The sequence below is a fragment of the Oryctolagus cuniculus genome, chromosome 14 (assembly GCF_964237555.1).
Source record: "Oryctolagus cuniculus chromosome 14, mOryCun1.1, whole genome shotgun sequence".
Classification (NCBI taxonomy): Eukaryota; Metazoa; Chordata; class Mammalia; order Lagomorpha; family Leporidae; genus Oryctolagus; species Oryctolagus cuniculus.
In genome coordinates, this window is record NC_091445.1 from 24,627,444 (window position 1) to 24,652,749 (window position 25,306).

The window sequence follows — 25,306 nt, forward strand, 5'->3', positions numbered from 1 at the left end:
CAGAACCATGGCTCTCAAGTATGACAACCCCAATGGTTCAATGTTTCAGGTTCCTGATGGATAATAAACCACTTCAGCTTAGCCCTGACGAGAGGGTGCCCCAGTGACTGGAACAGAAGGATGATGCAACTCTACGATTGCTTGGGCTCTAGGAAGCAAGGCATAGCAACAACTCAGACTAGGGGTGGCTCACTACAAGCTGCCGTGGCATGGTGGCAAGTGAGCTCGAGTAATGGAGGGGTGCAATGACTAACATACCCCAGAGTAGAAGCTTCAGTTATAAGATAATGCACAGCATCATGAACCACAGTGGGTGGGCACAGCATTGACTCCTCCTGTAGGAGTAGCTCAACTCTCTTATTGGATTCAGATTTTGTGGGATCTGAGAGGGTCTCCATTGGTGGACACACAAGTGTCTGTAGATGAAGGGGCTGCTAGGATCCTCTTGCTTACTACTTCCCCACAGGAAGATGTCTCCCATGGCTGTTAGCTGATCCTGACTAGCGGAGGGATGACAGGACAAAGTTCTTCCTTTCCTAGCCTTCTTTATGTGGATATCTTGAGTTTCTGTGCTATACGGGATTTCTGTTGCTTTGCTGTTCTTTGGTGCTCTCCTCTAGCTATTTAGAAAGAAATGTAATTTTTATTCATGAATTTGTTTTTAACATGGGAGGAAAGAAATAATAAAAATGTGAAAAGTAAACAAAATTGAAACCAAAAAAGAGACAAAAAATCAGTGAAATGAAGTGCTAATTTTTTTTAAAAAAAGCAAAATTAATACACAATTGTCCCAACTAATCAAAAAAGAAAAAGATACCCAAACTAATAAAATCAGAGATGAAAAAGGAGATGTCATGAAGGATTCCACAGAAATAAAAAGCATCAACAGGAATCACTACATACAATATATGCCATCAAATCGGAAAACCTAGAAGAAATGGATAGATTTCTGGATATATACGGTCTACCAAAACTGAGTCATGAGGATTTGGAAAATCTAAATAGATCAATAACCAAGATGGATACTAAATCAGTAATAAAGACCCTCCCAAGAATCAAAAGCCCAGGACCAAATGACATTACTGCTGAATTCTACAAAACTGTTAAGGAAGAACCAATTCCAATTCTTTTCAAACTATTCAAAAAGTTTGAAAGGCAGGGAATCCTTTGAAACTCCATCTATGAGACCAGCATCACCTTAATTCCAAAACCAGAAAAAGATACAATAAAGAAAGAACTATAGATCGATTCCAAACATGGCGACTCCGCTGGGCGGCATGTTCTCCTGGCTGCCACCGGGGCCCCCGCCACCAGGGTCTGGACTCCCAGACCAGGCTTCGCTTCTTCAGGCAGCACCAGGAACTCCAAGAAGTTCTAACAGTACCTTGGTGGACGAGTTGGAATCATCATTCAAGGCTTGTTTTACTTCTCTGGTGAGTCAGGACTATGTCAATGGCACCGATCAGGAAGAAATTCGAACTGGTGTTGATCAGTGTATCCAGAAGCTTCTAGATATTGCAAGACAAACAGAATGTTTTTTCCTGCAAAAAAGATTGCAGTTGTCTGTTCAGAAGCCAGAGCCAGTTATCAAAGAGGATGTCTCAGAACTGAGGAATGAACTGCAGCGGAAGGATGCGCTGGTGCAGAAGCACTTGACCAAGCTGAGGCATTGGCAGCAGGTGCTGGAGGACATCAACCTGCAGCACAAAAAGCCAGCCGAGATCCCCCAGGGCTCATTGGCCTACCTGGAGCAGGCGTCTGCTAATATCCCTGCCCCTCTGAAGCAGACCTGAGGCAGCCTTGGACAGACAGTTCTGCCTCTCGGTCCACCTTTGGACTTGGAATTGGGAAGCACTCTTTGCCAGAGAATGAGATGATTCTGGTTTTATGCTCCCAATTAAAACTTCCCCCTGGTTTTTATAAATTGTTAATTTCTTGCATACTTTATAAAAAGGCTTTAGCTTAAGAAAGTACTTTTCTTTTTGTCTTGTGCAAAGTTGAGACAGTGTGATGACACTGCAGACTCTTACGATGATTTTTTTTTTGTATTTTTTGTATGACTTTTCATCCTCTTTACATTTGTTAGGTTAGTTTATATGATCTGAGAAAAAGAATTACTGTAGTCTGAGAATCAGGGGAAAGGGATTTTGCTTAAGCCTTTTAGGATAATTTCTCCTCGGGTAATTTAGAAACATATCTAAATTGTGTTCAGACTTTGAACTACCTCAAGAAGAGGAATCTAATGCAACCAAGTCTGCAATGCTTCCAGAGTGTTACAGAAGTTGGTATTTTGTAAATAGGTCAGAAGAGGATTAAATACCCTAGGTTAGGGTTGTAATATTCCAGGGGTCCTTAAGTTCACTCTGGCTTTTATTTGGGGTGTGTTTGTGTTTAGTGTGGTGCTTACTTTCTTTGGGAGAGGATTTAGCAGGAGCAGTGAGATGCCGGGTTTTGACAAGCTCTGCAGAAGTCAATCAGTGGAGATAACGGCAGATCCTGTTCTTGCAGGGGAAGTAGCAGGGGTTAAAGCTTACTCTGATAGTCTTTTAGTTTGAGTTTTGTTTGCTGTGTTCATGTTTTACTTTTTTGGAGCAAAGACAGTTTCTAGAAAGCTTTTAGCTTGTGAATTTCATTTTAAGGGGATGGGACTTTGGACTGAGGGCTGGGCCCCAGGGTGATCCTCAGCCTCTGAGCCTCCCCAAAGAGCTGTGGAGCCTCTGTGCTAGGGAGACATTTTCCCCTCTTGTTGAATGGGCTTTTCCTTTCCCTGATGTATAGAATCTCTTAGTGGCTGTGTCCCTCCTCCCAAAACGTGGACTGTGCTATCTTTTGGGCTGAGTCTTGGCTGTTTTGTTCTCCCTGGCCTTGAATGCTCACCTCTTCCCTTGCCCTTGCCTGGTTCACCCTGGGAGGTTAGGGTTGAATCAGTGTCTGTGGGTCGATCCTTGAAGACCTGTTGGAGTTAGGTATTAGTCCCATGTATGATTTATCACTGACACATGATACTCACTACTTAGTTTTCTGGTGTGTGTGATGTTTAGCCCTTGGCCCTGATACCCAGCCGAAGCCAGTGAATCCCTTCAGTTACAAACAAAGCTTTTACAAGTCATTTTTGCTTACACTCTAAGAGGGTTAACCTGGTCATCACAAAGCTAATTAGGAACTCTCATTGGCAGCTTTAAACTTCTTGATTAAAAACTTAAAGTATTAGTCCTTAGTAATAAAGGTGCTCCTCATGAAAAGATTTGAGAATGATACTAGTTGGTGCTTAGTGAAAATACTTTGAACTAATGTATGTGCCAGTTATTGCCCCTTCTTTAATTATATTGCCATTTCTGTATTGTATTGAAAAGTTTTCTTTTAAATAAATAGCAGTTTTTCCGTGTTGTCAAAAAAAAAAAAAAAGAAAGAAAGAACTATAGATCAATGTCCCTGATGAACATAGTTGGTAAAAATCCTCAGTAAATTGACAGCTAATTGAATCCAACACATCATCAGAAAGATCACTCACCTGGACCAACTGGGATTTATCCCTGGTATGCAGGAATGGTTCAATATATGCAAATCAATAAATGTGACACATCACAATAACAGAATGAAGAATAAAAACCATATGACCATCTAAATAGATGCAGAGAGAGCATTTTATAAAATACAACATCCTTTCACAATAAAAACATTAAGCAAATTTTGTATAGAAGGAACATAGCTCCTCAACAATCAAGTCAATATATGACAAACTCAAAGCCAGCATCATAATGAATGGGGAAAAGCTGAAAGCATTTCCACCAAGTTCCAGAATCAGACAAAGATGCCCACTCTCACCATTACTATTCAATGTAATTCTGGAAGTTTTAACCAAAGCCATTAGAAAAGAAAAAGAAATCAAAGGGATACAAATGGAACAGGAGAAAATTTAACTCTCCCTGTTTGCAGATGATATGATCCTATACATAAAAGAACCAAAAGACTTTACTAATAGATTATTGGAACACAGCATTTGGCAAAAATACAGGTTGTAAAATCGACACAAAAAAGTCAGTAGCCTTTGTATACACAAACAATGCCATGGCTGATAAAGAACTTGTAAGATCAGTCTCATAATTACTACAAAAATTAAACATCTTGGTATAAATTTAACCAAGGACATGAAAAATTTCTACAGTGAAAAACACAAAACATTGAGGACAGAAATAGAAGAAGACACAAAAAGATGGAAAAATCTTTCATGTTCATGGCTTGGAAGCCATGGCTCACTTGGTTAATCCTCCGCCTGCGGCACCGGCATCCCATATGGGTGCCAGGTTCTAGTCTAGGTTGCTCCTCTTCCAATCCAACTCTTTGCTGTGGTGCAGGAGGGCGGTGGAGGATGGCCCGGGTGCTTGGGCCCCTGCACCCACATGGGAGGCCAGGAAGAGGCACCTGGCTCCTGGCTTCAGATCAGCGTAGTGCTGGCCATGGTGGCCATTTAGGGAGCAAACCAACGAGGGAAGACCTTTCTCTCTGTCTGTCTGTCTCTCTCTCTCTCTCTCACTGACTATAACTCTGCTTGTCAAAAAAAAAAAAGTCCATTATGACCCAAAACAATTTACAGATTGAATGTGATCCCAAATCAAAATATCAAAGATGTTCTCAGATGTGGAGAAAACAACCCTAAATTCATATGGAATCAAAAGAGACTGCAAATAGCTAAAGCAATCTTAAACAATAAAAATAAAGCTGGAGGAAGATTTCAAGACATACTACAGGGCAGTTATGATCAAAATGTTCTGATACTAGCACAAGAATAGACATGTTAACTAATGGAACAGATTTGAGACCCCAGAAATTAATTCATGCATCAACAATCAACTAATATTGGACAAATGAACTAAAACCACTCATTGGAGAAAGGATAGTCTCTTCAACAAATGCTGTTGGGAAAACTGGATCCCTGCATACATAAATATGAAGCAAGACCTCTCCCCTAAAATATTCAACAAAGTGGAGCCAGTGTTGTGGCACAGTGGGTTAAAGTCCCTGCCTTCTGTGCCAGCATCCCATATGGGCACCAGTTGGAGTCCCAGCTGCTCCATTTCCAATCCAACTCCCTGCTAATGTGCCTTGGAGAGCAGCAGAGGATGGCCCAAACTCTTGGGCCACTGTATCCACATGGGAGACCCAGAAGAGGCTGCTGGCTCTTATATTGGCTCAGCTCCAGCAATTATAGCCACTTGGGGAATGAACCAGAGGATGGAAGACCTCTTGTTCTCTGTCTCTAACTCTCTCTGTAACTCTGTCTTTCAGATAAATAAAAAAAAAGTCTTCAAAAAAGGTTCAACAAAGTAAAGAAGCTTCTGACAGAATGGGAGAAAAGATTTGCAGATTATATATCTGATAAAAGATTAATATCTAGGCTATATAAGGAGCTCAAGAAACTCAATGATAACAAAATAAACTACCTAGTTAAGAAATGAATTAAGGACATAAACAGACACTTTTTAAAGGATGAAATATAAATGGCCAACAGACACATGAAAATTCTCAGGATCACTAGCCATCAGGGAAATGTAAATAAAACTACAATGAGATTTCACTTCACCCCAGTTATAATGGCTATCTTCTAAAAATTAAAAAATCACAAATGCTGGTAAGGATATTAGGGGAAAGTTATCCTAATACTCTGTGGAAATGTAAACCAGTACAACCATTGTGGAAGACAATATGCAGATTCCTTTTTTTTTCCTCCTCAGAAACCCGAAAATAGATCTATCATGTGACCCAACCATCCCATTCCTGGGAATTTTCCCAAAGGAAATGAAACCAACATGTGAAAGAATTATCTGTACCCCATCTTTATAGCACATCATCTCAAAATAGCTAAGATATGGAATCAACCCAGATCTTCATCAGCTAATACCTGGATAAAGAAATTGTGGTACACATGCATGATGGAATCCTACAATAAAAGGATGAAATCCTGTCTTTCACAACAAAATGGATGCAACTGAAGGACATTATGCTTAGTGAAATAAGCCAATCCCAAAAAAACAAATACCATATGTTACCCCGATCTGTGGTAACTAGTAGAGTACCAAAAATATAATGTGAGCAAAATTGACATTTGCGATTTGATTATTGTTTAAATCCCTTATCTATACTCTTGAAGAACAATGATTTTGCTACTTACTACTTGTTGAAATCTTTATTTAGTTGAGGGTTAAGCTTGTGGTTATAAAGAAAATTGGAAGTATGTCATTGTAAAAATTAAAAGAAAAATAAGAAAACAGAAAGCAGAGATGGTGGGAGCAAGGGAGGGGGAGGGGGATGGTATGGTAGGAAGTATCATTATGCTTTCAAAAACTGTATATATGGGGACCAGCACCGTGGTGCAATGTGTTAATCAGCCACCTGTGGTGCTGGTTTCCTATATGGGTGCCAGTTCTAGTCCTGGCTTCATACTAGCATAGCTCTGGCCATTGCAGCCATTTGGAGAGTGAACCAACGGAAGGAATACCTTTCTTTCTGTCTCTCCCTCTCATTGTCTCTAACTCTACCTTTCAAATAAATAAATAGTATCTTTAAAAAACCTGTATGTATGAAACACAACAAAAAGTTATTGCAAAAATTAAAGGAAAAAAAGAAAGAGGGAGGATGTTTTGAGGGATGGAGGAAAGGAGAAAAGTATGGTTATCTTAGAATTGTATCCATAAAATCCGTTATCTTTATATTAATAAAAATTTTTAGAAAGAAAAGTTTAAGAATCATTAAAAAAAAACAAAGAAAATTACTTTCATATTTAACTTCAGTTTCATTCTCTCATCTGTACCACTCTGTGGATATATACAACAGCTTGTTTATTCATTTACCTGTCGAAAAACATCTGCTGCTTCAGTGTGGGGCAATTATGAATAAAACGGCTATAAATATTTATGTGCCTGTTTTGTATAAATATGTTTTCAACTTACTTGGATAAATACCAAAGAGTGTGATTATATCATGATATGTTAAATTTCCCTATTTTAAATGTTGAAGAATATAATCTTTAGAACAGTTTCAGGTTCATCACAAAGCTTAGAGAAGGTAAGATGCTGATTTCCAACAGACTCCCTACATAGCTTCCCCATTATCAACACCCCCCACCAGAGCAATACATACTTCACCATTGATGAACCTCTGCTGACAAATCATTAGCACCAAAATACCATAGTTTACATTTGGGCTCACTCTTGGTGTTGTACATTATATGGAGTTAGACAAATATATAATAACATTTATCTACTCTTATGGAATCACATGGATCATTTTCACTACACCAAAAATTCTCTGTCCTTTACCAATTAACCCTTCTCTCCCATCTAAACCACTGGTAATCATTGAAATGCTCATGGTCTCTGTAGTTTTACCTATTTCAGAATTTAATATAGTTGAATTATACAGTATGAGGTCAGACTGACGCCTTTCACAGTAATGTACATTTAAGACTTCCATGTGTTTTCACAACATGACAGCTCTGTGTTTTTAATGATAAATAGCATATCATTTCTAGATATACTAGTTTATCTCACAAGTCATCTACTGAAGCACATCTTTTTTTTCTTCCAAGTTTCTGTAATTATAAATGGAATCGCCATAAACAACCAGAGAAAGACAGAGAAAGAAATCTTCCAGGGGTTGGCGCCGTGGCTCACTAGGTTAATCCTCCACCTGTGGTGCCGGCATCCCATATGGGCGCCAGGTTCCAGTCCTGGTGGCTCCTCTTCAAGTCCAGCTCTCTGCTGTGGCTCAGGATAGCAGTGGAGGATGGCCCGGGTGCTTAGGCCCCTGCACCCACATGGGAGACTGGGAGGAAGCACCTGGCTCCCGGCTTCGGATCGGCACAGCACCATGTGGCCATTTGGGGAGTGAACCAATGGAAGGAAGACCTTTCTCTCTGTCTCTCTCTCACTGTCTATAACTCTACCTGTCCAAAAAGTAAATAAATAAATCGTCCATGCACTGGTTCACTCCCCCAAATGACTGCAAAGACTGGAGCTGAGCCCATCTGAAGCCAGGATACTGGAGCTCCATCTAGGTCTCCTATGTGGGTGCAAGGGCCATAGCTCTTGAACCATCTTCTGCTGTTTTCTCAGGCACATCAGCAGGGAGCAGGATTGGAAGAGGCACAGCCAGGACTCCAGCCGGCCCCCATAGGAGATGCTGGTGCTGCAGGCAGCAGCTTTATCCACTATACCACAGCATCAGCCCCACAAACTGTCTTAAAACTGCACCAAATTCCCTTTGGCAATGAATAAGATATGTTTCTCCACACATTTCCCAGCATTTGATGTTGTCGGTGATCCAGATTTTAGACACTAGCTATGTAGAAGTATATTAATGTTGTAATTTGAATTCCCCTGATATGCTTATTTTACATATGTATTTCTTCTTCAATAAAGTGTCTGTTAAGGTCTTTTGTCCAATTTTTAATTAAATTATTTTCTCATTGTGGGGTTTGAAGAGTTCTTAGTATTTTTTGAATGAGTCCTTTATCAGATATGTTTTTTAAACTTTTGTTTAATAAATATAAATTTATTTATATAAAATAAAGTACAACTTTTGGATTGTAAAGGCTTTCCCCCCATAACCATCCTCCCACCCACAAACCATCCCATCTACTACTCCCTCTCCCATTCCATTCTTCATTAAGATTTATTTTTAATTATCTTTATATAGAGAAGATCAACTTAGTATATACTAAGTAAAGATTTCAACAGTTTACACCCACACAGACACACAAAGTATAAAGTACTGTTTGAAGACTAGTTTTACCATTAATTTGCATAGTACAACACATTAAGGACAGAGTTCCTACATGTTTTTAGAAAATATTTTTCTCCCAGTCTGTGATCTGTATCTCACTCTCTTGACATTGTATTTGGCAGAGCAGAAGTTTTTCATTTTAAATTAAGTCCAGATTATCAATTATTTCTTTTGTAGATAATGCATTGATGCTGTACATAAAAATTCATCATCATACCCAGGCTCATCTATGCTTTATCCCGTGATGTCTCCTTGGAAGATGATAGCTTTGTGATTAACATTTGTGATTATTTGTGAGTTAATTTTTATACAATGTTTAAGGTGTACTTCTAGATCCAAATTTTTTTGCATATGGATGTCCAGTTGTTCCAACATCATATAATGAAAAGAGTATTTTTGCTTCATTGTCAGAATTAGTTGATTATCTTTATGTGGGTCCATTTCTGGATTCTTTTTTTTGTTCCATTGACTGGTTAGTTTATTTTGTCACTGGTGATCTTTAGTACTATTGCTTTAAAACTTTAAAACACATCTGAAAGTTGAGTAGTGTCAGTTCTCCAACTCAATTCTTCCCTTTCAATATCATTTTGATCATTTAGGGTCTTTACATCTTCATATAAACTTTAGAATTAGTTTGTCTAAATAAAAAAAATAACTTTCTGGGATTTAAACTAGGATTGAATTGAATATATAGATCAAGTTGGGAAGAACTGATATCTTAACATTACATTTTGTATTCATGTACACGGACTATTTAGTTACTTCTTTTTTGCTTTAGTTTGTCAGAGTTTTGTGGTTTTCTCCATATATGCCCTGTACTATTTGTTACATTTTTACCTAACTTTTTAATTTTGGGGGTGCTGATGTAAATGGACTGTGATTTGCATTTTGAATTTTACTTGTTCATTGCCACTACATAAAAATAATTGACTTGTATATATTAATATTGTAATCTGAAATCCCATGTGCTTTTCCTGGATTATTTTAATTATCTTTGCATTTTATTTCTATTTCTGGTCTTACGACTTTGTCTACTATGGTATTGAAAAGTATTAACCAGGCTTATCCTTGCCTTGTTCTTGATCTTGAAACTCAGCTTCTCATCACTCAGCAAGATGTCAAGGTGGGTTGCTTATACATATTCTTTTTCAAATTGAGGAAATCATTATATGACTGTTAGATTTTTTTGAAATGTTTTTTTCTGCATATATTTTTAAAAATTTATTTATTTATTATTTGTAAGGCAGAGTTACAGAGAGGCAGAGGCAGAGAAAGAGAGACACCGGTTTTCCATCCGCTGGTTCACTCCCCAGATGGCCACAACAGCAGGAGCTGTGCCAATCAGAAACCAGGAATCAGGAGCTTCCTCTGAGTATTCCATGTGGGTGCAGGGCTTGGGCCATCTTCGACTGCCTTTTTAGGCCACAGCAGAGAGCTGGATAAGAAGTGTAGTAGCTGGGTCTCAAACCATATTGGGATGCCAACCCTGCAGGTGGCCCCTTTTCTGCATCTATTGATATGATCAAGCGATCAAGCAATTTTTTTTCCTCCTGTTGATAAAATGGGTTAAATTGTTTCTCAGTATTGAACTAGCTGAAATGAATCCCATATGATCTTGGTGTATAACTTTTTATACATTGTTGGATTCAATTTGCTAATATTTTGTTGAGGATGTTTGCCATTTTGTAAAGGAATTATATAAGACAACAATTTTCTTGTAATATCTACGATTTGTTTTGGTATAAAGATAATGCTAGTCTCATGGAATGAGTTAGAATATATGCCTTCTGATTCTAGCATTTGGGAGAGATTGTAGAGGATTAGCTATAATTTCTTCCTTACATGTTTAATAGAATTTAAGCAGTAAACTCTTCTGGCCCTGATTCTGTTTGCTTTGAAATTTATTATTTATTTATTCAATTTATTTCATAGGCTCAGATCTATTCAAGTTGTCTATTTCTTATTGTATGCGCTGGGAAGTTGTATTTTTTAAGGAATTTCATCTGAAACCAAATTTTCGAGAATAGTTTTCCATAGTACCCCTTTATTACCCCATTAGTGTCTATAGGCTCTGTAATGATGGACTCTTTATTTCTGATATTAGTAACTTGTATCCTTTTTTAGTTTTGTTGATCTTTGCAATCAGCTTTAGCTGTACTGGTTTTTGCTCTATTAATTTACCATGTTCAATTTTATTAATTTCTACTCTAATTCTTTTTATTTCTTTCCTACTGTTTATTTAATATATAATTTTCTCTAGTTTTATAAAATGGAAATTTCAATTACTAATTTTTTATCCTTCTTCTTTCCTGATATAAGCATTCAATGTATAAACTTCTTCCTAATCCCTGATTTTGCTGTATGGCATAAATTTTCATAAATTGTGTTTTCATTTCATGAATTCAAAATATTTACTACTTTCTTTTGAAGATTTCTTCTTTGAACAATGTATTATTTAAAAGTATGCTATTTAATCTCCACATATTTGAATTACATAACATCTTTTCCAGTTATTTCTATATTATTGAGTTCTAATTTAGTTTCGTTTTGGTCTGAGAACAGCTTTTGTATGACTTCTTTTATTTTTAATTTGTTGAGATCTATTTCAGGGCCCAAAATACAATCTGTCTTGGTGAATGTTTTATGAGGACTTGAAAATAATGTGTATTTCGCTGTTATTGGATGGGTTGAGTTAATTTTATCCAGTTGACTGATAATGTTGTTCAATTCAACTATGTACTTATTGATTTTCTGCCTGATGAATCCATCCATTTCTGATAGAGTGGTATGGAAGTCTCCAACCATGATAATGCATCCATCCATTTCTTTTTGTATTTCTGTTAGTCTTTGCCTCCTGTGGCTTAATGCTCTGTTGTGTACACACACATTAAGGACTGCTACTCTTTTTGAAAATTGTCTCCTTTGTCATTTTAATGCCTGTTTTTAATTCCTGATAACTTTCCTTGCCTTGAAATCTACTCTGTCTGAAATTAACATAAATTACTCCCTTGTCCTGATTAATGTCAGTGCAGTATTTTTGTCCACCTATTTACTTTCAATCTGAGTGTATCTTTACTAAGTCTGTCAAAGTAATTATTGACATAGTTTAATCATTATCTGCCATGTTTATTTTGCATTTCTTGTCTTTGTTCTATTTTTGCCCTCCACTCCTTTTCTGCCTTTTGTAATTTAAGTGAGCATTTTAAAAGATTCCATTTTTTCTACTTTTTTACTTATTAATTATGTTTTGTTTTTCATTTTGTTAATGATTTCCCTATAGTTTACAATATATATTTACAAATAACCAAGACCACTTTCAGATAATATTATACCATTTCAGGGGTAGTGCATATACCTTCTAAGAATAAAATAATCATAATTCTTGCCTCTCATCACTTATGAAAGTACATTCATTCACTTCACTTTCACATAAGTGTACGTAGCATACATATTTGGTTAGGCAGTCAAATACATGCTTTCTATTATTATTTTGGACAAACTACTATCATTTAGATCAATTAAAAATGAGAAAATTCATTTTATTTTAATTGTACTTATCTCTTCAGTATTTTTCCTTTCTTTACGTAGATTTGAGTTCTTATCCATATAATTTTGATTCTTTTATAAAAACTTCTTTTAATTTTGCTTATAAGACATATCTGCACAACAAATGCCCTCAATTTTGGATTCATTTAGCAAATCTTTAATTCTCCTTCAATTCTGACTTATGTTAATTTCCCAGGGCTCAAAATTCTAAGTCTGTGGGGTTATTCTCTCAACACTTGAATATCATACTCCGCTCCCTTCTAGCTTATCTCATTTCTGGTGTGAATCTGATATGATTTGGATCCTTGATCCTTTGTATTTAGGAGTTTTTCCACTGTGCCTCATTTAATATTTTTCTATATCCTTAATGTTCTGTAATTTGAAAGGATTAGATCAGATTTTTCTGTTTTTGAATTTATTATGCTTGGTGTTCTCTGAGCATCCTGGATCTGGCATTTGGTGTTTCACATTAATTTGGAGAAATTGTCAACCATTTTATTATTCCTTCTGTTCCTTCTCTCTTCTTCTAGTATTCCCTTTGTATCTATATGTTGCAGCTTTTATAATTATACCACAGCCTTTGGATATGTGTTTCAGATTTTGAAGTTTCTATTGATATATCCTCAAGGTCAGAGATTCTTTCCAAATGTGCCCTGTTTATTAATAAGTCCTGATAAGGTGTTTTTCATTTCTGTTACAGAGTTTTGATCTCTATCATTTCCTTTAAGTTCTTCTTAGAATTTCCATCTGCTAACGTTACCCATGTTCTCTTTCATGATATCTGCCTAATTCATTGGGGCCTTTAGTATATTATTCTAGTGATTCTAAATTCCCAGTCTAATAAGCCAATATCCCTTCCATGTCTGGTTCTAGTAATATCTGCCTCTGCAACTTATTATTTTTCTTTTAATACATCACATAATTATTTGATTGTCAGATGTGATTAGCAGGTAAAAGAAACTACTATAAATAGGCTTTTTGTAATGTGATGGATTGAGTACAGTCAGATAGAATTGGACATTTCCATTACCCTTGATGGGTAATGCTCTGACAATCCCCCAACAGCTTAGGCTCCATTGAGTTTCTTCTTAGGGAAAACCTTGTTCAGAATAGAATGCTCTGGTTTCTTTCATAAATACTCCTTTCCCATTCCCATCTGAAAACATGAGGAATTTTTTCTTCAGTCTGCACTGCAAGAACCTGGCTGATCATCTGTAGACAAATCTCTCATGACTGTGGTAGTCCCTCTATGACTGGGTCTCCCTAGAGTTTTTAACTCTCAGAGTTGCTCACACTGTCTAGCAATGTGTTAATTACAGTTTAGGTTTTTCTACTCTAGCACAGGTTCCATCAGTGGCTTCCCACTCCTGAGTCTGCTCTGCACAAGCCAGGGATTCCAGCACTTTCCTGTTCATCTCTGCAGTGTTGGAGTTGGAGTTTGTCCCATATCCTCCCCTCTCTTAGAGATCCAGCAAGAGTTGCTGATTTCCCTGTCTGTTTTGCATGTAGTTGGGAAGGAGTGATGACTCTCAAGCTTCTTACATGTGGAACTGAAAACCACAAGTATATGCCTCTCTTTAACTTTACAGAAAGTAGCAAAACCATCTTCTAAATGGTAAAATCACAATATGCTACCCCTTTTTGAATTGTCAAATTTCTGGATTTTTCTTCTAAAAAATGTATAGTGACATCTTGTTTTAATTTTAATTTATCTAGTGAAAAACTGAGCATCTTTTTCTTAAAAGATTTGTTTATTTATTTATTTATTGGAAAGTAGAGTAATATAGAGAGACAGACAGACAGAGAGAAAGAAGTCTTCCATCTGTTGGTTTGCTCCCAGATGGCTGCAATGGCCAACACTGGGCCAGGCTGAGTTTCATATAGGTCTCCCCCATGGGTGGCAGGGCCCAACACTTGGGCCACATTCTGATGCTTTTCCCAGGTTGTTAGCACAAAACTGGATCAGAAGTGGAGCCACTGGGATATGAACCAGCACCCATATGGGTTGCAAGCATAGGAAGCAGCAGCTTTACCAACCATGCCATCCCTTGATGGGCATCTTTTAATTTCCATGTTTTCTTTACATATGTCTTCCTTGAAGTATGCATTTAAACCTTTCAAACATGTTTTTGTTTTTGTTTTTGTTTTTGTTTTTGTTTTTGTTTTTTGACAGGCAGAGTGGACAGTGAAAGAGAGAGACAGAGAGAAAGGTCTTCCTTTACCGTTGGTTCACCCTCCAATGGCCGCTGCAGCCGGCCACGCTGATCCGAAGCCAGGAGCCAGGTGCTTCTCCTGGTCTCCCATGTGGGTGCAGGGCCCAAGGACTTGGGCCATCCTCCACTGCCCTCCCCGGCCACAGCAGAGAGCTGGCCTGGAAGAGGGGCAACCTGGACAGAATCCGGCGCCCCGACCAGGACTAGAACCCAGTGTGCCGGTGCCGCAGACAGAGGATTAGCCTATTGAGCCACGGCGCCGGCCTCAAACATGTTTTTAAAATATATTTTATTTTCTTACTTTTGAGTTTTAAGTGTTCTGTGTATAATCTGATTCTAAGCTTTTTTTTTTAAAGATTTGTTTATTTGCCTGAAAGTCAGTCATGGAATGAGGGGGAGAGAGAGAGTGAGAGAGAGCGAGAGAGAATCTTCTATTTGCTGGTTCATGCCCCCAGACAGCTACAACAGCCAGTGCAAAGTCAGGCTGAAGCCAGCAGCCAGGAACTTCTTCCAGGTCTCCCATGTAAGCAGCAGAGGCCCAAACACTTGGGCCATCCTCCACTGCTTTTCCCAGGCCATCAACAGACAGCTGGATCTGAAGTGGAGCAGTTAGCACAGGCACTGGTTGACCATATGGGATGCAATTATCACAGGTGGCAGCTTAACCTGCTAGGCCATAATACTGGCCCCAGTATTTTATCTTTTACATATTCTGGTTATGAGTTTACTTACCAATGTTTTTGTATATTGTGTTGTTTGTCACTTCATTCCCTTAACAATATCTTTTTCAAGGCAAAAGTTTTTCATTTTGATAAAGACCAGTTGACTCTCTAACTCTCTCTCTCTCTCTCTCTCTCTCTCTCTTTCTCTCTCACCTTTTTTCAGAAATAATACTTTTTGGATTTATATGTAAATGGAAGCTCACTTGGTCTCTGAAGGTTACAAGAGTTGCTTCACTCTTTCCAGAGGCTGAGGGCTTTAATATCATAAGAGGAGAAGCCCCACAGAGCCTTGTCCAGAGTACTGGTTGCTTCTCTTCTTCAATACAAGATCACAAGACCTCCTCAGTCTTGCACACCACCTTATCTTGTGAAACCCGCTGGTTTGTTCATAGGGAAGAACAGGAGTGAGTGCAAATATCTCTTTGCCTCTGGAATGCCGGACAAGGCATATTCTCTCACCATTGTTCACACAGAGCGTATATCCATTTGTTAGAAAAGTTAACTGAATCTATGCAGCATCCTACTCTCCCCTCCTCTGCACATTTGAGTTATTCTAGGCCCTTATTCTCTTGAAGAAACTAGATGACAAGTAATTTGTTAGGCCTGTAACTTCAGCTCTGTGATGAGTTCAAAAGTGTTATGATTTTTAAAGTGTATTTACGGGGCCAGATTAAGAGGCACATTAAGCCTCTGCCTGCTATGCTGGCATCCATAAACATACTGGTTAGTGATCCAGGTGCTCCACTTCCGATCCAGCTCTCCGCTCATGCACCTGGGAAAGTGGTGGAAGATTACCCCAGTGATTCAGCCCCCAACACACAAATAGGAGACCAGATGAAACTCCTGGATTCAATCTGGCCAATCCCCAGATCATTTAGAGAGTGAATCAACAAACAGAAGATCTTTCTCTGTGTGTGTCTCTCCTTCTCTCTCTGTAACTCTGCCTTTCAAATAAATAAAATTTTTGGCTGGCGCCACAGCTCAATAGGCTAATCCTCCACCTTGCGGCGCCGGCACACAGGGTTCTAGTTCCGGTCGGGGCGCCGGATTCTGTCCCGGTTACCCCTCTTCCAGGCCAGCTCTCTGCTGTGGCCAGGGAGTGCAGTGGAGGATGGCCCAAGTCCTTGGGCCCTGCACCCCATGGGAGACCAGGATAAGTACCTGACTTCCTGCCTTCAGATCAGCGCGGTGCGCCAGCCGCAGCACGCTGGCCGCGGCAGCCTTTGGAGGGTGAACCAACGGCAAAGGAAGACCTTTCTCTCTGTCTCTCTCTCTCTCTCTCACTGTCCACTCTGCCTGTGAAAAAAATTTTTTTTTTAAATAACAGTTTATTTAGCCTGTTTTTGTGTGTGATTGACAGTGATGCATTTTTCCACTTTCTAAATCCAGGATACTCGCAGATTTCTGAGAAACTTTTAAATTGTTTTCTAATTTAAACTCAGCAATAGGGGCCAGTGTTGTGGCACAACAGGTTAAGCTGCTGCTTATGACGCTTGAGTCCCATCTTGGAGCGCCAGTTCAAGTCCCAACTATTCTTTGGATTCAGCTTCCTGTTAATGGAGCATAAGATAGCTCAAGTGTTTGGGCCCCTGCCATCCATGTGGGAGACCCAGATGGTGTTCCTGGCTCCTGGCTCCTGGCTCTTTACTCCTGGTTCTTGGCTCCTGATTTCAGCCTGGCCAAGTTTTGGCCATTGTAGTCATTTGGGGAGCAAAGCAGTGAGTAGATCTCTTGCTCTCTGTCTCTGGGGCTCTGCCTTTCAAATAAATAAATCTTTGTTTAAAAAAACTCAGTAATGACAATTTCCTCAAATGAATAGGCAAGCGCGCTTTGTGTGTGTAGCTTACACATGAAAGGAAAAAAGAACACGTCTCCATTTTGTCCCAATGAGGAAAGTTACAAAGAGGTTAATGAAGATTTTAAAAACTCTGAAGTATAACACAATTTATTACACAATTTAAGCTAATCTCAAAGTTGATTTATACACTGGCATTTTACATTAGATGCCAGTAAGCATAATGAGATATAAAATTAGAGGCCAGCATGAAGCTTGTAAAGAGGACAGGAACATATATCAAATGTCAGTTACTGTTTAAGGAAGTTCCTGATTACCTGTCTTTTACCCTGGCTTTTTAAAGATCAACGTTTTAAAGCATAAAGTGAGAAAAGTAGTCTAGGGATGCCACCTCTTCTCTAATAAGGATGATTTTTATTGCGTATGCTAAATGAACAAATATCAGTACCTTGTGAATTTTGCTCCATAAACAACTCAATGCTTTGGATACTTTGCCTGATATATAAATTTATACCTTTTCCCAGCCAACTACTGAAGGAAATAATGATCCCTTCCAGAAACAAATAAGAAAAAAAAAAAAAACTAAAGAAATGAAAAGGAAACATCAAAACCGTGGTGTCATCTTCACTGAAAATACAAGCTAAGTGGGTAGGACCAACATGAGCACCGTCATGACTACAAACCGCTGAGGTGCTGGTTAGAAATCCTGCGGAGGGCCGGCGCCGCGGCTCAATAGGCTAATCTTCCACCTAGCAGTGCCAGCACACCGGGTTCTAGTCCCAGTCAGGGCGCTGGATTCTGTCCCGGTTGCCCCTCTTCCAGGCCAGCTCTCTGCTGTGGCCAGGGAGTGCAGTGGAGGATGGCCCAAGTGCTTGAGCCCTGCACCCCATGGGAGACCAGGAGAAGCACCTGGCTCCTGCCTTCGGATCAGCATGGTGCACCGGCCGCAGCGCACTGGCCGCGGCAGCCATTGGAGGGTAAACCAACGGCAAAAGGAAGACCTTTCTCTCTGTCTTTCTCCCTCTCTCACTGTCCACTCTGCCTGTCGAAAGAAAGAAAGAAAGAAAGAAAGAAAGAAAGAAAGAAAGAAAGAAAGAAAGAAAGAAAGAACGAACGAGGGAGGGAGGGAGGGAGGGAGGGAGGAAGGAAGGAAGGAAGGAAGGAAGGAAGGAAGGAAGGAAGGAAGGAAGGAAGGAAGGAAGGAATCCTGCGGAGAAAGCTGCAGGTTGAACTATCAGGTGAGACAAAGGGAAACAAAGAATAGTGTGAGCACTCTCCAATAAGATAGCACAGAAAAGCATGCTAATGATGTCTCAACTCACTCCTCACTCCAGTGAGTGGTAGTTAAGCCATGCCTAGAGTAAGAATTGGTGTAATGCGTTCCTTTGGCTAAACTAAGCTTTTAATCGGCTCTGCTCTGGGACTCTGCTCTCCACTGTGAACTCCTCCAGATTTCATAGAAAAATGCTCGGTTGGAATCACTAGAGCAAAAGTAGTATTCTGCCCAGTCCCCAACAACTTTAAACTTAAAATGCGTTTCTTATGCATTTAAGTTTAAAATGCATACAGAAAATACATGATTAAAATTGAAGCAGCATAGGAAGTACTTTGTAGTATTTCAAATTTTGTAGCAATTTATCAAAAAATGACATAATTCCATGCATAAAACTCACCAAATTCACAAAGCAAAAGAATTTCATTTTTGCCCTCTTAAGTCACATCTACAACATTCTTGAAATTTTCCCTTTATTGTTTGCTTTTCCTATCAATCCTGTATTTCTCCTCTATTTCTTCTCTCTCTCTCTCTCTCTCTCTCTCTCTCTCTCTCTCTCTCCCTGGAAAAACAGAAAAACTTCAAGAGGAAAAACTCCTCATTTTGCCTATTATCTTTTGCAGCTGTCCCCCACATTTTAACTCCTCTTTACAACTATCAGGAAATTGAGCATTACCCGCTGAATTAATCATTGCTTTCCAGTTGCATAGATATTCTCCTTACAATTGCTGTTTTCTTTAATTGCTCTTCCTTTTTCAAAATTAAAGTTTACCCCCTTTTTTTAAACTCCCAACAATGCAGATTTCAATTGTTTGCCCATTTTTGCTCATTAATCTGGAGATGTTTTGCTCATTAATCTGGAGATTTTTGCTCATTAAACTGGGATGCAGTGCTACCAAGATCATGGTTGAGTCAGTCTTAGTGGAAAATTGCCTGGAGATTAAAGACAGAAATATAAGAGGAGAAAAGTAGCAGGTGTGGAGACCAAGACTGGACTGACTCCAGGTAACTGATGTAAGCTTGTACTTATCTTGAACAACCCAAATAATTCAACCTGCTTATTACATTGATGAAGAAATAAAATTATTCAGAAAGCACAGTGTTGACTAATTGTGCTATTATGGTTCAAATTCTATGATATGTAGAAAATTCTATGATAATACTACTATCAGCTTATCAGGAGATAGCTTCATTTTTCTACTAACTCTGACCTCACACACACTCTGTTCATCCTCCATTTGAATTTATTTGGGCACAGTTTGTACACAGCACATAACTGTCAGATCATTTTCAAATCCACACTCAGCACTTAAAATCCAACTTTGGGGATTAAGAAATCTGTCAATTCCAAATCAAAATTTTAATCTAATTTTCAATCTAAAACTTCTCTCCCCCAATGAAGGTTGAAACCACTGTTTCAGATCAGTGGTGGGAGACATCGAACCTGTTCCTTCACTTCAGCTTGGTTTCTTTCCTTCTACCTGGTGGCTTTTCTAGAGCCTGTTTGAAGTTTGGAGTCTCTGAGTAAAATGTTCTAACTAGACTTCTCTCTTTCTGACTCACATTGAATGGCCTCCAAGGGCCCTCTCCCTGATAAATTGGGGTTTTATGTGAGGCATGGAGTAGCAAGCACTACTTGGAGGCCCTCTGAGGATTTGGCCTTTCACATTCCCTGGATACAGACTATGTGTAGTTGGATGGTAGTCTGGTAATCCAATAATCCACCCCCGACCAGCTCATACCTCCCAAAGGATACAATGCAACCTTTTGCATTTGTATTCCTCTTGTCCCACTACCCTACTACATTGTTCCTACTTTATTCTCTTTGCCAGGGAAAGTGCAGGGCATTCCATTTTATCATGTCACCTGATTCAAGGACTTTTCTAATTTTAGATCCCATGGCATTTCTGTGTTGTTTGTGTATAAAAGATGAATGGTACTCCTCCAAACCAGCACAATCTTAAAAAGTAAAAATACATTACCTTTGCATATATCATTGAAGTAAATAATGGCACAGTTGATCACACCCAGCTCCCTTTTCTGTCTTATCAAAGCAATTTTATTAATTTTCATTTATAACACATCTGAAAACAGATTGAAATCTTCAACTCCTTACTACCTAAGTCTTTCTTTCTGATTTAGAGAATGCTAATGTCAAGAAGTTTCAGTTTATCAAATATAAATACACAATCACAAATTCCCACTACTTAGGTAAATTTACTCTGCCTGTCATTTTCACATCTTTTACTTTGTCACTGACCAACTAAGAGCCTGAATGTCAGTTCTACTCAGAATAATGGATTTGAAATTGCCAGCAAGAAAAACTGCTATTGTCACTTTCTATTTATGTGGGTAAGGGTAACAGAGGGCAGTGGATTTTACAAACCTAATACTGAAGCTTTTCATCATTGCAAACCCAAAACATTGTAGAAAGCAAAAATGCCAAATAATTCACAAATACACAAACATAACCCATAATAAAGGGAAAAGGTCTGTGTGTACATTTTTTATCCAAATGCTTCTTTAAATATTTTAAAGTTTTCTTAGTGTGCAGTACTCTAAGGGAAAAGTAAATACACATAAGTGTCATTTGCATACTACTTTGGATACACTATTATAAAAGTTAGAGCTTTTTATATCTATTTGTTATAAAAGTGCCTGCCTACCTCAAAGAGAAGACGGTATTAAAGAAAGAGAGATAGTCCAAAGAAGATCCAACACAGGGAAAACCACATTATACTAACCCCACCTCTCCCCCCAGCATTTCATATTTTTTAATATTTATTTTTATTTTTCATCTACTTGAAAGACAAAGTAACAGGAGGGGGAAAAGAGAGAGAGCGAGAGTGACAGAAATCTTCCTTCCACTGGTTCCCTCCCCAAGTGCACACAACAGTCAGGGCTGGCCCAGGCTGTAGACAGGCAACTAGAACTCCATCTGAGTCCCCCAGGTGGGTGGCAGGGACACAAAGTACTTGACTTTTCAACTGCTGCCTCCCAGGATGAATTTTTCAGGAACTAAATTGGAAGCAGACGTGTTAGAACGCAAACCAGCATTCTGATATGTATATGAGCACCACAAGCGCTGGCTTAGCCGGCTGCCCAGGTGCCCACCACATCAACATTTCTCATAGGTGAGGCCAAAGTGAAACTAACATTAGATGCAGTCTTTAAAAGAAGGACGTGAGCACAGTCATACAGAAAAATGCCTGGAGCTTCATACCATTCATAAGGCATGACACCTAAATTTTTCTTGTGTTTTTCTTGTTTTGTTCTGTTTTTTTCTCTCCCAGTCAACCCTCCAGTCTTCTGCAACATTTGAGGGGTGGGGAGATCTGGTCTATGTCCTTGCATAGAGAACACTGAAGAACCCCCTTGCTGTTTCTCCTGTTTGGTTGACCCAACTGGGATCCCTGGCAGTATATGGGAAAGACAGAACAGTATGACAAAGGGAAAGTGGCAATGTTTCTTCTTTAATCCCTTCCGTGAGAAGTGACCTCAGACTGTCAGATTCTTCCACCCCACTGAGAGTCACACCTACTTTCAGTGTGGGCCCTCTCCACAGGGTTTTATTTTTCCAGGTTACAGAAACCGTTCTCTCTCCTTGCTTCTTCAAGTCAAAGGTGATGGCATCTGTTACTAGCCCCATAAAACAACCTTCTACTCTTGGTTTCTGCACACACCACTGAAAATAATTCCTTTTCTAAAACAGTCTTGAATTAGGCAACCTGGGATGTGTCATTGTCTCTTGACTGATACACATGAGGGTAGACAATATTACTACCATATTTTAAGTCGCTGGAATAGCTCCTGAGAAGGATATAAACATTTCTGAATGAAGGAGGGAAATCTGCATTATGCTCAAAATGAACACTGAAAAGTCATATTGACCTTTAACAATTATCTGGGCATTCAAGCCAAATATATTGGCTTCTGTGTCTTAGTTCTCGTTTCCAACACTGCATCTGGACTTTTCAAACAGTTTTAATTGCTTTATCTGTTTTTATTTTAGATCTCCTACAAATCATTATGTACACAGAGACATGGTAATCACCCTTCTTAGAATGCACATCTTAACCCCACAGCTCCTAAGTGCATCACGGACTTATAGCTCAGCCAAAACTCCTGAATGCAGAGCGTAATAGTTCCATCTCTGGCACCCATCACCCTCTTCAGATTCGTTTATCAAACTCCTAACAAGAACCCTCAAATCCTATTCCAGTCACACTGGCCCACTTTGTCTCTCCAAATGCACCAAGTTTTCTTTCCTGTGATCTTGCCCATGTGTTTTGTTCTTTTTTTTCTTCTTTCAATCTTTGCCTGAATAGTTCCTACACATTCTTCAAAGCTCCAAACTAGCATCTTCTCAATAAAAATGCTACAGCCCTTTCAGGAGCCTCTTGAGCACTCCATGCTTCCATTTCTCAGGGCATATAACATCTTAAATTGAAATTCACTGTTTATTTCACAACCGCCTTTCAATATACCTGGCATACATAGTTTACAGTAAATACTTGTCCAATGGATGGATGAATAATCGATAGGATGAATAGAAGCATAATTGCTCCAGGATTCAAATCCTATCTTCCAATCCTGATAATCTGAATTACTAAAGACCCTTCCCTCTGATGATAACCTGTCATATATGCTCCAAAATTTTAAAAAATTGAAATAGAATGAATATGTTCTTGGATCAAATACATTACAGAAACATAAAGAGAAAATATCCTAAAAATAGATTACATGATCAAGGACAAAATGAATAACATAGTTTTCAAATGAGAAAGTTCAAAATTCCTTATCTTTGTAACACTTTATATGTAATGGTTCCCTATTTTATATTCCCTACAGAAATGTGACATTTCATAGTTTTATGTACTCTTCACATTTTTAATCAGTCAAGAGTTTCTGTTTTTATTGCTCTCAGTGAAGAGGGAATTTGTTAGAAAGATGTCAGGGAATTCAGAACATCAGTGGGACTAACCAGAGGTCTAAGCTGGGTGAAAGGACGGAGGCAGGGAAGCTCCGATGGTCCCGACACTGCTAAACGTCCTTGTACAGGCTGCAGCTGGACACACGAACTCCAGTATTTTTCTTCTCTGTCCATGAAGCTCTTGTGTGGCATCTGAGTATTACCTCTCACAAGTCGTTCACAGTAAAAACAAACGACATTACCAACAGAATAGAGACTACACCCTGGGAAAGGTAGCAAGGCCACCGTGTGAGCAACAAACCTCCTCTGGAAATAGATGTAATCATTTCAATGAACTTGGAAATGAAAGAAATGTACATACCTTAGTATATAGGGTAATGATGGACTTCAGGACTTTAAAATGTGGGGCACAGAAATAAAGTAAACGTAATAAAAGACTAAAAGGGCCTATCTTTATTTACTTCCAGTTGATAAATAAAAACTATCTGCATTTATGGTATAAAACATGATAGCTCCATATATGTATATATGATGAAATAATGAAATCAAGATATTAGCATATCTTATTTACATGCTTATCATTTCTTGTGAGATGACAATATCTAAAATATATTCTCAGTAATTCTCAAAGAAATAATTTTAAAGTGTGTTTTAAAACAAGAAATACCACTAATCCTGATATGTAGCTGTAACAGAACCAACAGTAAAAACTCCCTTTAATATTTAAATTTATTATTTAATTTCTTGTTTGTAACAAAATAGACAGTTTAACATTTTTGAGGATTTTTCATGATTGAAATGCTTTAAGATCCTTCTCTTTTTCCTTCCCTTTCTAAGAACAAGCTTCAGTAGAGGACTACCATTAACCAAAGGAGAAGTTTCATGGAATGTATAGATTCAATGCAGCAAACACATGTCACACTACAGGAACTATTCAAAAGACAATTAATCAATAGAGTAGGATGTACTTACAGTGTTGCTCCTAACGTGTTGTGCATCCTCAACATCGGGTTGCTTGGTGTTGTAACTGCACACAGCTTGCAGAATATAATTGCAGAATTATAGGCTGTCTGCTCAGGATGGATGCCTAATCTCAGTCAAATCACATAGAGCTTGTCCCATTTGTGCTGTTTCCCTCTAATATCAAGAACAATGGCTGTTGCTTTGGCACAAAGCTTATAAGATTATCCCTGGCTATCTATCATCCATGAAAGAAAAATTCAATATTTTTCCGCTCTGTTATATATAGTAGCCTTTTGTCATCTCCCTCCAACACTTAATGGCATGGAAAGAAATGAAGCATCAAAGTGATTAGGTCCTGTCGGGGCAGGCTACAACAAAAACATGGGAACCTATTTTCAGGGATAAGTCCCCCATTTATTAGGTACATTTAAGACTCGGATTAAAAACAAACAAATGCAAATTTCAGTTAGAAGGCAATTGCTGAATGAAACAGAATATTGAGTGTGACTTCTCATTTTGCTACAAAACTGGACCCCTAAGAAAAAGCAGAGGCTTTAAATTTTCCCTATTCTACTAAGATCGCCCCAGTAGTTAGTGAATGAAGCAAGTCAGTTTCTCTGGAAAGTAGCCTGAGACAGTCTAGAGCACAGGATGTTCATCAGGAAACAGCATTAGGATCAGCACATGGGCACAGGAAGGGGAGGAAGCCGACTGGCACAGAGGCAGAGGACCAACCGCGTTGCTAGTCTGGCAGCCTCACCACACCCCAGCAATCAGGCAGCGCTCCGGTGGCCCCTCAGAGCCACCCTGCTTTGGGCTAAACAAGGGATTATTTTACTCCACCAGACACTGGATGAGCGCTGACGCTGGTAAGGCAATGCCTTTAGCTAAGATAGCTGTTCCGCTGAACAAGCAGACAGATGAAGACGATTGGCCGGTCCTGGGGCAGAAAGTCCTTTCTTAGAGGGAGCTCTGGGTGGCTCACAGTCTTGTCCATACAGAACACTCAGCATCATGAGATAATTCTTTGTGTGTATGTTCAGGAAATAGCAGCTTCAGGGAGCTAGCTGAACTGGTTAC

General features: G+C 38.9%; 1 long non-coding RNA gene and 1 pseudogene across 1 annotated transcript in view; one reads left to right on the top strand and one right to left on the bottom strand.

The window, feature by feature from the left end:
• The window catches only part of LOC127492772 (uncharacterized), a 357,154-nt gene extending 332,437 nt beyond the window's left edge, over window positions 1–24,717 (bottom strand). The window contains exon 1 of the long non-coding RNA XR_007922528.2: window positions 24,236–24,717. This is a non-coding gene — a long non-coding RNA (uncharacterized lncRNA). The remainder of the gene's footprint in view (window positions 1–24,235) is intronic.
• On the top strand, window positions 907–1,937 carry LOC100351502 (mediator of RNA polymerase II transcription subunit 28 pseudogene; annotated as a pseudogene).
• Window positions 24,718–25,306: the final 589 nt, after the last annotated feature.